This window comes from Coptis chinensis, chromosome 7, assembly GCF_015680905.1.
Source record: "Coptis chinensis isolate HL-2020 chromosome 7, ASM1568090v1, whole genome shotgun sequence".
Classification (NCBI taxonomy): Eukaryota; Viridiplantae; Streptophyta; class Magnoliopsida; order Ranunculales; family Ranunculaceae; genus Coptis; species Coptis chinensis.
This window is the reverse complement of record NC_141462.1, coordinates 18,287,856-18,302,094: the sequence shown is the minus strand read 5'-3', so window position 1 is coordinate 18,302,094 and position 14,239 is coordinate 18,287,856. Positions and strand designations below refer to the sequence as shown.

Here is a 14,239-nt window from a genome sequence, read left to right as displayed (position 1 = left end):
ATACGTCTAAGCAAACAAACTAATTTTCATATCTAGAAGATAAAGAAGCAAAATAGCGGGCATTTGCATATTATTCCTTACAAAAATGTAGGTATGGCCAGAGGAGGCATGTTAGTTCATACCTTGTGAAGAATTTTTCTGCATGGTTCCACCAAGTGAAATACAACGAGAGAGAGAGAGAGATAGAGAGATGGAATCAAGGTGATGGGTGAAGGGAACTGTTTTCATTAATAAATAAAGGAGTATCTTTCATTAAATTTTTTTAATTGGGAACGTGAAACTTCATATAGGAGAGAATGAGGGAGTAACGGATGGGAAAGGGGGAGGAAGAAAGGGGTAGGCGTTAATGGCATTAAAATTGAAAAAGCGAAGGTTATGACAAATGTTTAAGGAGGCCTAATGTTACACCATTTATCATTTACTTTACACTAAAGCCCATGCTCGAAGCCCACCTTTTTAACATTTTTAGGAGAGAAATTAAATAAATTAATTGGCATTCATTTTTTTTTTTTGAAAGTTATGGTTATTTTTATGAATGAATTCATGACTAAAGTAATTAAGTATAATTAGTGTTTTAATTACATGAAGAGTAACTCATGGGAAATTAATTGAGGAATTCAAGCCAACATCTAAAGCGATCCCCACCGCACATCTGCCCTCATTAAACACAGATCCCTACGAAATCCCGACCACCTTTTATCTTGCCATTTTGTTTTATTATAATAGATTGTGGTTGCCATTTTCTATATGATTTTCAGGTGGAATATAGTTGGATAAAAAAAATTTAATTATGTATAAAGCATTGTCTAGGGAATTCGTACTTAAAATGTGATTTTTTTTTTTCAAAAATAAGTGGTTTGCTCTAATCAAATATATATTTATTTATTTATCCATCCAAATGTTATGTTTTTTAAATATAAATTTGATATTTTGCTTATAAAGTGGAAAAAGATAGCATAACAACAGAGATGATATAATTCATTTGTGAGAATTCTAAAATTTACATCAAGGATTAGGGGTTGATTCTTAGCTTTTGTATGTAGATAATTGCGTAGGGATGGGTTTGAGTGGTATTAATGCCTGCTCTTCCTGAATGAGAAGATGCCTACGTATCCTACTCGATTTTTTTCTACCCCTCTCACATTGCCTCTCGTATTGCATATCAATTTTTTATTTTTTATTTCATTAATTTCGTGTGATTAACGTGAAGTTCATGAAATACCTCTGCCTTCTTTGAAATATCATGAACGGTTCCGGTAGGTTGAGCGCCTTTTTCAAGGAAATATAGAATAGCGGGAACATTTAAATAAGTTTGATTCTTTATCGGATCGTAAAAACCCACCTTCCGAAGATCTCTTCCTTCTCTTCGGGATCGAACATCAATTGCAACGATTCAATAGATGGCTCATTATGATAGAAATAGATGAAAAATCCCCCCCTTCGAAATGTATTGGAGGCTTTCTCCTCGTACGGCTCGAGAAAGAATGATTCTAATTTATGTCTATGTTATAGTATATATAGTGGCAAATAGATCCATAAAACGATCAATTCAATTAAACTATTATTTTTTTTCTTCTTCCTTCCTCTTCCTGAAAAAATAATAATAATTAGATTCATACTTTATTTATAACTCAAGTTGGATAATTCTCAAAGAATTCAAAGGAAAATTATGAGTCCTTGGCATTTCATTTATTGAATTGTCTCTAACCAATTTTTTGTCTCATTTAGAATTAGAATCCATATTTTTTATTCCATTCCTTTTTATGCTCAAATTATGTTGTTAAGACAATTGAAAATGGCGTTTTCTTGTTCCGGGATCGTTTATCTTTGTTTTGAATCATTGGGTTTAGACATTACTTCGGTGATCCTTAATCATTTCAAAATGGCAGCAACATACCCTTTGTTATTTCTTTACTATCGAAGAATCATATGAACGATTGATTCCCGTGTGATACACTTTTGATCGAAATAGGTTTCCCAATTCCAACAAAAGTTTCAAACCCAAAAGGAGATCTTGTTGGAATTGAATCTTTTCAATTTCTATATCGAAGATATGCTTACGAAGTTGTTCCAACTTATTGATTGACATTAACCCTAGATCCTTACCTCTGAGAAATAAATTTATCCTTTCTGCTCGAGCTCCATCGTGTACTATTTATTTTAACTCATAACCCAAATGGGGGGTGTTAGTGAGTATGGAATCAAGCCACACGTAGCTCTAAATGGTGGCTTTTATAGTCATTGATCGAGGATGAGCATCGGGTGCGACACGTGTACTGAATAGTACAGATGTGCGGTCGAGATAGATGATATGTGCTTGTGAGAGGTGTATAGATAATAGTTGTAGGTCTATCTGATCTAGCATAAGATATAACGATAGTAGTGTTCTCCGTAATGATGGTGTGGGGTTGTAATGGTGCACGTATTACGGTGGAAAGGGGGATTAGAGATAAGCTGCTGGTAATTATGACAGTAACAGGTGATGATGTCATGTGATGAAATCGAGTGACGAGTCACCGATCTGTTGAGTATGCGAATGTCGTTGAGTGCGTGAGTGTTGTTGAGCGTGCGAGTGTTACTGAGCGTACGAGTGCGGTGGATGTTCGCATGTCTAGAGGTCGCGGTCGGTTAGGGGAGTCGTTGTGCATGCGCGCCACATGACTGAGGGGATGTCCCTTGCACAAGTTTTCAGTTTGGATCTCTAATCACATGTAACATTACTTTTCCTTTTTCCCTTTGTCGGTGAAATACATTAGCAGTCGTGCGTTATCCTTTTTCATCACCACTAACTACCACATATCATGTGTTTAATCAAAGGAAAAAAAAATTGTTGTATCTAATGCTCCCTCTTCCACATCTGCTAGAAACTACTTGAACGCATTTTCCCTGTTGTCGGTGGAGTGTGATTAGTGTCAGTACCCTCCACTCTCAACCACTCATGGCAGACCACGTGTCCAGACTACAAGCAGGTCGTGCATACGACCTAAAGTCAGGTCGTCCAAACGACCTAGGAAACGTAACCGCTAGGTGCATACGACCTAAGGTCAGGTCGTCCAAACGACCTAGGAAACGTAACCGTTGCAAGCTAGTCAACAACATCATTAATGACAAATAATTACTTCATAATGGAAAGAGTAAAAGCAATCATCATGACAACGCAAAAGGGGGATCTACGCCTATAAAAGGAGGTGTCTTCTCCATTCTTAAGAGAGGCTGACATTCTCTCCATCTCCAACTCAATCACTCAAGATGAACTACGTTTGACTTGATTCTAGTTCATCAGATAACTGGATGCATAGGCAGCTCAGAATACCGACCTAAGTTCAATCAAACATCTTATACAAACCCTATTATCCGAGATTGTAAGGTCATAACTAAAATGTACATCTACAATTAGTAAGCACTTTATTAGAAATGAATAAGTTGGACCAAACCAAACACTCAAACCTGTAATTTCCACGAGAGTCGGCATGGTCATTAAGATCTCTCTTGCAATCAAACAAAGACTCGCAGTATGCACATCCCAACTTATTAAAGGACTCCAGCTTTGTTGCAAAGTCATAAATTCTAACTTCCAAGTTCCACCTGGACAAAAAAATTCGATCAATCACAAAATGAGACAAAATTATGTGACACATTTATATCGCTGATTGTAGTCTCTCCACTTACTAGATCTTTCCACGCATTTTCAAAATAGCATCTGATGGGCCTCAAAATATTGAAATAACATTAGGGGAACATATGCACCATCATTAGCTACTTCTTTTCTCGATGTAGTATCATGGCCTGGTTCCATTTCAATGATCTCATCTCTGTGATAGTGGCAACATTCCTTAACCGTATTAAATAAATAAAGTCTTAGATCTATAATTTCGAACAATCTCATTATTGGTGTCTTAATTAAATCATTTCCAACTAAATGCTCGACATTTTAGATTCCCACTCAACCATCGATGTGCATGACCTCTAAAGTGGCACAACACAAGAACTATGTATAACTAAAAAAAACTTTAGAAATTATTCCATTTATCTTTGTTGTTGTTGTTGTTGTTGTTTTTTTTTTTTTTTTTTTTTGGTAACAGACATTTTTTTTTTCAAGAGGTGAAATACGAACTTCCCTAGAGGTACCCATCTTTTTACTACCCTCACCCTATTTTTAAAGTAAATTGCATCAAATGTATATTACAACTCAGCGATTAACTTTTGAATATATGTATGTAGGGCTGTCAATGGATCGGTTTGGGCTGGGTTCTGAAAAATTCAAACCCGAACTGATAAGAAAATTAGGAACCTGAAACCGAACAAATCCGAAAACTATAAAATCAATTAAATCCTAAATTAAATCAATTAATTTCAACCACACAATTGATAAACATATACAAAATTAATCATAAATATTTCTAAAACGTCATAATATCAGTTCGGGTTCATATCGGTTCGGTGGAGGGCAAACCCAAAACCAAACCAATATCTTATTGGTTCGGTTCGGTGGAAGGCAAACCCAAAACCAAACCAATATCTTATTGGTTCGGTTCGGTTCGGTTCGGTTTCAGATCGGTGGAAGACAAACTAAATTATCAAAACCCAAACCATTTTTTATCGGTTTGGTTCGGGTCGATTATCGGGTTATCGAAACCCATTGATATCCTACATGTATATGTAGCATTTTGCATCTCTCTGAGACGCATTTTTAAAAAATAAAAATTTAGGAATAAACTTACAAGATATAGTAGGTGTGACTTAAAAAGTTGAGAACGTCATTGGACTGAGGCAGTGGAAACATGTGTAATATATGCTAATACAACAACAACACACACACACACAAACATCTTTTAGTTTTGGAAAGTTTCCAAAAATAGGTCATTGCAAAGTGCTATATCATAATTATTTTTATTTATTTTTAATATTTTTTATTGGTAAGTATGTTTTAAGTGAGATCAGTAACTCTTTGATGTTGGTGGGGTTCGAGCCATAGACCTCTGATATTATCACCTAAAGGTTTTATCGACTTCGACACCTGCTGTAGATGTTGGTTACTTTGGGACTACGACCTGATTATTTGTTAGATAGGAAATGGCTGCACTCTTCTTGGGATAAGAGTTGCCTACGTATCAAGTTTCTCGGGGTAAACTTGAATCAACCCTTACGTAGTTCATCTCTCTCTATTTATAGATATGTGTTTGAACCGTTATGGATTGCAGATCCATCTTGTGTGCTATCTTGGTGATTCGCCATTAATGTGTTGTTACAAAGTTAATGTTTTCTTGATTGTGGCGTTGATTGGGCTCCAAGATTGTGCTAGTTGGCATCTTTCCATAAATGGTTGTAACTACTGCTGGTGACGACCTGGGTGCTGGGTCGTTGGTACGATCTGATGTTGTGGGACTAGCTGAAGTAAGACGTCTTGCCATGTGAACACGTGCTATGTAGTGTAGAATGGAGGGTACTTACACAGCCCCCTTTATTTTTTATTCGTTCATTGGACAGCTGTTGCGTGGAAGGAAAACGGTTAAAAAGTAAAGCTTGAAAGCATGTGTCTGACAGCTGTTTTGTTTTGAATTTAGGTTTCGGGGAATGTGCGAGAACTGTTGGGCTGGATTCGTGGGCCCGAAGTTACGGCGATTTGTGGGCGTGTAATGATTTAGGTTTTGGGAACACAAAACGTTTTGATTGTCTCGAGGTGTTTGGGCAGTTGAGGGGTTTTTTATTTGTAGAAGCTTTTTGTTTGTTCACTTTTCAACCAAAGGAAAAAAAAAGGGAAAATATCTAGAGTGAAAGAGAAAGGAAAGAAAACAAGGAAAAAACTTCTCATCCCTTGCCATCAGGTTTGTGTTTTCAACTTAAAAATTTGAGCTTTTCTTCTTTCTTTGATTGTGCAATGTCTATGACTAGTGATAGTGTAAGTGGTGAGGTTGAAGTTAGTAAATGGAGAGAGAGAACGGTAAGTGACGAAGAAGTTGAGGAGAGGGTTCGTAGTGGTGACGAGGCTTCGTCGTCTTCCTCGTTGGAGACGGTGGATGAGAGGAAGCCTAAGTCGGTGAATTGTTATGCCACTTTGAGGAAGGAGTTTGGTTGGGTGAAATCCGATCTGTCTGTGTACGATCTGACTGGGGAGAAGAATTTGTATACTAACGACTACGTTCCTTGGGGTGGAGGAGTAGTTATTTATTATGGGCAGTTGAAGGTTGGGATGATGCTGCCCTTTTCTTGTCTTACTGTGGAGGTTTTGAATTTTTGGGGAAAATCCCCTGTGAACTCGTGGGGAACAGTTGGAGGATTCTCCATGTGTTGGATTTGTTGAATGACAGGGATACAACATTTGCTTAAATGATGTGATAGAGCACTTTGTTGTGAGGAGGTCGGGTGTTATGAACTTTAGTTTTCATGTTTATAAGGAGAAGTCTCTTATTATTGTGGGGGTGAGTAAGGAGGAATGGGGGCGTAAGCCGTTGTTGGCTGTAGGTTGATATTGCCCGCCTGGTTTGGAGATTGATAAACGTGTTGTCCAATTTCCTGGTAGGTCGTTGGTTGTAGGTCGTAATGTGTATGGTAAATACTAATTTGGACGTTCTGATTTATTTGGTTTGTTTTTGCAGAGATTACAATTTTCGTACGAAGAACGGTGTTATTGAAAGGTTTGCTTGTTTGAATTTAGAAGATAAGCATGCTTTGTTGGGGGAGGTTGCACATTACTTTAAGAGGCGTGGAGGAAAAAATCAACTGTAATAGGCTGGAGCAAAAGGGGCTCGCAAGGTAGTAGTTGAACTATCTGATTCTAGCTCGAAATCTGCCATGGAGAGGAAGAGCCAAAAGAAAGCACCTGTTTCTGGAATGAAAATGAGTGGAGGTGCTGGTGACAGCCGTTCTGGTGGAGCTAGGACGTCTGGTGGGGTCGCTGAACATCGTTCTGGCACGGTGAGGACGGCTGGAGGGGTGACGCCTTCTAGACGTCCTGAGTTGGGTGACGCAAATTGTTTATTATCCCAACGTTCTGAGTTGGGTGATGCAAATCGTTTGGCACCCCAACGTTCCGAGCTGGGGGATGGAGGGTGCTCTGTGTCCAACTGCTTCTCCTCTGGTGATGCAGATCGTTCTACATCCAACTGCTTCTCCTCTGGAGATGCGAGTGTTGGTTGCTGCATGTGGCAGTGATGGTGGGGAGGGTGATGCTCCCACTTCGTTTTGAAAGCCTAATCTGAAAGGCGTTCCGAAGTGGTTGAGTCGAAGGGGGTTAAGAAGGCCGAATCGAATCAAGACCGACTGACCGCTTGGGCGAAGGTCGCCTACTGTCGAGTTCCTCTGAAGAGGATGAACCTGATTGATTTAGCTGATGATGATGGGGTGGCTGAGGCCCGTGGAAAGAAGAAAGTTGGTGAGGCCGAGCACATTCTTGAAGCGGGGCAAAGGTCCGGAAGTCTGGGACCCAAGTAAAAAGAGTGACAGTGTTGTCCTTAATAGAATGGTTACGTATGAGGACCCCTACAGTTTGTTGCCGAAGTTTGTTGTGAATGGTGACTGTAGCTTCAAGTCCCCTTTGGTTGGTGGGGCGTTGTCGGAGAGCATTGTGCTTGCCGGGGATAGGCGCAAGCTGGATAATAAAGGCATGGAAGTGAACTTGGTGGAGATGGAATGGTCATTGTGTTATGTGAGTATTCTTCCATTCTAAACTTGCTCCTTTTGGGTCTTGTTAATTTTGATCTACTCTAATGTCTATATTTGTTATCTTGTTTGCCAGGTTCTGGCAATGTATAGGAAGCTGAAGGATATGACGTCTATCTCCGACCGTTACAAGAAGGAGCTGGATGTTAACAAGCAAACTTGTAGCAGAATGGTGGCTGATCAGCAAGTGCAGAGAACGGAGGTTGCAGGGCTGAGGGATCAAGTGCAGCAGTTGGGTGGTAAAGTGGCTCTGTTACAACCCGCTCTGGATTCTGCAAAGCTAGAAGTTTAGCAATGGGTCGATGAGTGCAAGAGGTTGCGCTTCGTTGCTGAATGAGCTGAGATTGCATATAACGACTTGGTGGATACAGGGTGGAAAGTGGCAATATTTACATGTTGATGAATGATTATATTGAGGCATTGGATAAGTATGATCGCCTTAAGATGTCTGTTGAAAGTGGGGCTGCAACAGTGTCTGTTATAGATGCTTTGGTGTAGATGCTAGTAGACCATCTGATCTGCCCTCTGACCAAGTCGTTGTGCCATTGGTTGCTCCAGATGTTCCTTCTGTTGTTTCTGGTTTGGATGTTTCTGAAGTTGTTGTTGATCAGATTGCCGGTTCTGGTGTTGTAGAGGGGTGGTGATCTGGACCCTTTGAATGTGGATAATCTTTCTTGTGTGAATTGATTCTGAACGTCTTGTCTTTGTTCTTGGGTTGGGAGGTCTTTCAATAATATTTAAACAGCTCTTTGTTCTTAATACTAATACAATATTATTTTTTATGCGGATACTGAGGTCATTTTCCTAGGATAACCTGGGGGCCTCAGTATCTAACCAATTTTGTAATTAGAAATATTTAAATTACTTACTTGCTGAAGTCGACTTGAAGTATGCATGTGATTGCTTTTGTTTTTACTGATTTGTTGTTTGACGACCTGTGCTGCGTAGTACTAATCCTGATGGACTGCTTGCCTTTGTTAGGTTGTCTTTTGTCACAGGTCGTAGAGCGTTTGAGTATGACCAGATGCATTTGCGTAGTTGGCACCTAGGCTTCGTCTTGTCCCTAGGTGTACGTCTTGATTCGTTCTTTTTGGGGGAACTTAAGATTGATATAATTAGCCTTTGAGTGACCATTATATTTGAGTCTATCTTAAACCCTTTGTGAGGTCGTAGGTTGACTTGGGGTCCTTTTGGGGGTCCCCTAGATTGAATTTGTCTGATAATTGGCCTTTGAGTGGCAATTACAGTTGAACCATACCTAACCTTGGCGTTGGTGTTAAGTTGGTTTAAGGTCCTTTTGTGGGACCTTGATTTGAATTGATTGAAAATTAACCACTACGTGGCTGTTGTTGTTGAGTGGCTCTGAACTCCGTCTTTGATATCTGACCTGACATTGTGATGTCGTAGGTCATGCTGCATAGTGTGAAATGCAAGGTGCTCATGTAATGCAAAAATGATAGCTGCACTCAAAATGTTGATGAGATTTCATTCATATTGACTTATGTACTTGGAGAAAAACTTATTGATAAAAGCACTTGAGGAGAGCTGTATTCCAAGGTCGGGCAAGCCTATCACCGAGCTGGGTTTTGATCCAGTATGCGCCATTTCCAATGACTTTGTCAACAATGTAGGGGCCCTCCCATGTTGGGTCGAGTTTGGCTGGTGCTAAAGTCTTTTTGAGGACTAGGTCGCGAGCTTGGAAAGATCTTGGGATGACCTTCTTGTTGTAAGAACGCTGGATTGTTTGGTGGTACCGAGCTAGGGATATTGCAGCAGTTTTTCTACGTTCTTCTAGGAGATCAACTTCTTTTGCCAAGATGTTGTCATTGACTCCTGATTCAACAATGTCAGACCGTGTAATTGTGATTGTGAGTTCTGATGGTATCACTACTTTCGTTCTGAAGCAAAGTGTGAAAGGAAACTCATTTGTACTGGATCTAGCTGTTGTTCTGTATGCCCATAGAATGTTTTCGAGTTGCTCTGGCCATTGGTTTTTCTTGCTCTCCAGCTTCTTTTGGAGATTTTCTTTGATGGTGTCACGCCCCGAGACCCAACACACATCCCGAGGACGTGGAATGAATCTCGAGGCCGACACCTATCCCAATTCTACCGAAATTTCGGCAGAGTTTCCTTTGTTTGATCGACGTTCGTAAACCCTAAAAACCTGTCATAACCCTGAACACTTCATAATACCCTTCCAACCACCATATATATACAAAATCTCCACCCTATACACCACTGTGATACCCATATACATATCCAAAAGGTTTAAGATTAACTACACTCCAATACATCAAATAAATACATCAAAATGAGCTAGCTCTCAATATATACAGCAAAAGAAGGAACTAGACTATCTCTATACAACCAAAAGTATGAACTTGACTCTGTCCTCGTCAAGCATAAGGAAATCCTCCCAAATCCCCATAACCCTCATCGCTAGGGTTAGGAAAAGCCTCCTCTGCAACTGGTTCGTCTGAAATGTTAAGTAGGATGAGCAAACAACTATGCCCAGTAGAAACGCATAACCAATACCTATTCTACTTATAGAAATCATTTGAAACATGCGAGGGTTTTATAATCTGAATCAAAATATCGTGACTATATAAATACATCACTAGCTAGCATAAATCATATCGGCATGCTTTTTAATATTCAAATATATCTTTCACAACCATCATACAACTATTGTGGGTCGCTGCATCCTATTAGAATGGTGAGAAGGGTAATGACTTCGTACCCGATCCACGAGGCAATCTCGGTTGAAGATTCCCGATTAATGAACCATGCACCGTTGTTTTTCTGATTTTACCTTTGAGGAGATGAAATGCCGTTGTTGTGTTCATGTTTCACAAAATCCCCAAAGCTTTTAGGGCTCAGGTGGGCCCCAAGGACCCACGACCCCATACGGGCTGTCACCTAACTACGGTGGTCAACCGTTCGACGACCGGGCTTTCGGGATCCCGACACACATCCGAGTGGACTAAACTCTCACTCCTCGGCGTCTAAACCTCATCGAGGTAGCATGTAACCCCACACAAGCTAATCACCATACAACAACATTACAAGTTATCTATCTAAAAAGTAGAAAAGGAATTCCCGGACTACATCCGGTGATGCATCCCTTTAAAGGTGGCCAACCACCTCGAAGGTGTACACCACGGTTGGAATCTAGAAACCGCTGCCGCGTCTCGAAATCGACAACAGTTCCTTCTTTATAGAATTCCGCGGTTCCTTTTCTAAATCCCTCGTGATAAACATAGTAATATCTATATATATATACTTTCATTATTATTACCGATTGTTTTCAAATACTCTAGTTACATATCTAGTTTTTCTTTTAAAAACTGTTGATTATATAGGTGTGAGTTCACGGATTTCCCATCCTCGAGTAGAACAACCTATGACTCCCAAAGCGGGCGATCATAGTAAATAACAACCGATGATTCCCAAACGGCGAATCATCGTAAATAACAACACCCATTCGGGAAAAATCCGAACCTGGCCCTAATTCACAAACAACCGGGTAATTCTTACCCGCATTTCAAAATCCATCTCTCTGTCTCCCATTTGAGACAAGAGACTTCCCAAAAACCAGTTTTTCACTTTTAACAAAGAAACAATCCCTCGCTACCCCCGATTTTAAAAAACCCATTTCACACGAAAAAGCTATCTATATATATAGTTTATAGCGAGGAAATACAATGAAAACATGAATATCATATATACATGCATGGTTGATACACAAACTATCTATTTCCAATTTAAGCAATTCAAATCATGCATGAAAATAAGCGGACTATATATTGGGATGTAGGTTCCTACCTTAGCAAGCTCCGTTCTCCTCAAGCCCACTTAACCGAATCGAGAGCCCGCTTAACCGAATCCCTCAGATTTACTCCTACACATCATATATATATCGTCGATCATTAGAAGTTATCGAACGAGCGAGAATTCTTATATAGCGTAAGTCGAGAAGAATCTCGACACTTCACTGAATTTGGTTTCGGGTAAATTTTTATCTAACTACCGTTAGCAGATGCAGGGCCATTTAAATCTTTGTAACTCGGGAAATGTTTTCGCCATGGCGGTACCTCATATCGGCGCCAATCCTATCACATCTCAATTCAAATTCCCAATTTTAGACTACAACCAATTCTACACCTCTCAATTAACATTAATTCTATTAATAAAATCGGTGGGTGTTCCTTATCCCTCGGTCATTACTCAATCAACTCTTATACATGCAGTTATAAATCGACATAAATCTCTTGAAATTGTAATGAATAATCAAATTCTTATCGAGTCAGCAAGCAACAATCGCTCCTAGCTCGCAGCTCCACCAAAATTGCTCCACTCTAGCGCCTCCAACCGAGCTACTGCCGCGGTACATCACCCCCAACCCAATTAATTCTATCAATACATCACAAGTTAACGCTATCGAGTTTAAATTATTTGATGGAGGCGAAATCACTCACCTTTCACTTCAATTTCGCTTGGTATGCTCGAAATTCCCTAGCTTCTCCAAATTGCTACAACCACCCCATTCAAATGTCTTGGTAACATATCCAATCCATTGAAGCGAGTTTAAACTAATTGTTTGAAACCAAATTACTCACCTTTCGAAAAAAACCTTCGGCCTTGAATTCAAATAAATTTTGAATCCACCATTTGTTTCACTCCACTCCATTCGTCCCACTGCTCTTTGGACCTTCAACACCCACAATACACTTTCGATACAATCGAGGTATCGAATTCCATCAACATTTAAATCAAATTATCACCTAGAGACGAAATCGCACTCACCTTTCTCTGCGATTCGGCAAACTTCCAGATATTTTTGTATCTCCACCTTCGAATTCACGGTTTCTAAGGTTTGGGGTTTCAATTTCTTGTTTGAATCGATTGGATTTGGCGATTTAGAGTTTCTCTCTCTTAGGGTTTTTAGTATTGCGAATTGGGGAAGAAGAGAATGGGTTTCGCGATTTCGGTTTTACTGTTGGTTTCGTGCGGTTTTTTTTTTTTTTTTTTTTTTTTTTTTTTTTTTTTTTTTTTTTTCTATTTTCGATTTCGTTCTATTTGGGCCGATATATTTAGGCCCAAGCCAAATATATTACAATTTAAGCTTAAGGTCCTAATTAACGCTAACCCCCACTAATTCGACTTAGCGTCTTGATTATTTTTCCGGCCCCTTCCGCTTAAATTTAATTTCCTACATTCTATCTCACCGCAGGCTATAACAATGACCCAATCAAGCGTGTAAGCTGTTAACTCGTGCCAGCTTCGATGCGGAAAAGCCGCTAATCGACATTTTTGTCAAATTTTTCGCCTATGGTTCACTTACCTAACGTGACTTATGAGTCGGAGTTAAATTTCATTAAGTTACGTACGTTTGAAATATAAACCCGACGACCAATTTACATCAATGACCCTAGATTTGATATGAAATTTACAAAAATACCCTTAACCAGAATTTGAGTCTTTACAGATGGCCTTGTTAGTGGCATCTGCTTGGCCATTGCTTTATGCATATCTAGGTGTAGAAAATGCTTGAGTGATGTGCCATTTTTGTAGAAAATTCTTGACTTGTGTGCCAGCAAATTGTGTTCCATTGTCCATGACTAGGGTGTGGGGTAGACCAAATCTAGTGATGATATTAGTCCATATGAAGTTGATTACGTTGACTTCCTTGACTTGGACTAGTGGGATTGCTTCAACCCACTTGATGAAGTAATTTGTGGCTGCTAGGATGTATTTGAGCCCTGATTTCTTTTGTGGGATGAACGATCCCATGATGTCTAGCCCCCACATGTTGAACGACCATGGGCTGGCTATGCTGATTAATTCCATTGCTGTACTTAGGTGATTATGGCCAAAAGTTTGACATTGGAGGCATTTAAGAACGTCCCTTTTTGCCTTGATATGCATGCCTGGCCAATAATACCCTTGGGCGATTACTCTGTGTGCTAGTGAATCTAGCTCCTGCGTGGTTGCCACATTCACCTTTGTGGATTTCGTCGAAAATGAGTTGTCCCTCCCTTGGAGTTATGCACCTTAGGAGGGTCCTCCTGCTAATTTCCGGAACAGTCTTCCTTTGATCACTGTGTATCTTGGGGCTCAGAATTGTATTACACGAGCATGCTTTGTTACTGATGGGATCTCACCATGTAAGATGAACTTGAGGAATGGGCCCATCCAAGATTGATTGAACTCTTCTTCGAATGAGGGCTGGAAATCTGTGAGGCTATTGATATTTTCTTTCTGGTAAGCAGGTCGTTCCAGAATGTCAATGTAAACTGTGGTCGGACATGCCTCTTGTGTTTTGGAGGCTAGGAAAGCCAAGCTGTCTGCATTTCTGTTGTTCTCTCGAGGAATATGGTCTAAGGAGAATGTTTTGAACGAGCTGATTATGTCATAAATGACTTAAGCATACTTTGCCAAGTTTGCTCCGTTTGTGACATATTCTTTGGTGATCTGCTTGACGATTAGCTGGGAATCACTATAAGCTTTAAGCTTTGAGACTTGTAGTTGTTGTGCCATTCGAAGGCCTGTGATCAATGCTTCGTAATCTGCTTCATTG

The 14,239-nt window shown here is 39.8% G+C and overlaps 1 long non-coding RNA gene across 1 annotated transcript; it reads right to left on the bottom strand.

Moving 5' to 3' along the window:
- Window positions 1–9,849: 9,849 nt before the first annotated feature.
- Window positions 9,850–11,520, bottom strand: LOC147486405 (uncharacterized). The gene is made up of 2 exons (XR_015200673.1): window positions 11,485–11,520; window positions 9,850–10,135 (listed from the first exon to the last, which is right to left on the bottom strand). It is a non-coding gene; the product is annotated as an uncharacterized LOC147486405 (long non-coding RNA).
- Between the last annotated feature and the right edge of the window lie 2,719 nt (window positions 11,521–14,239).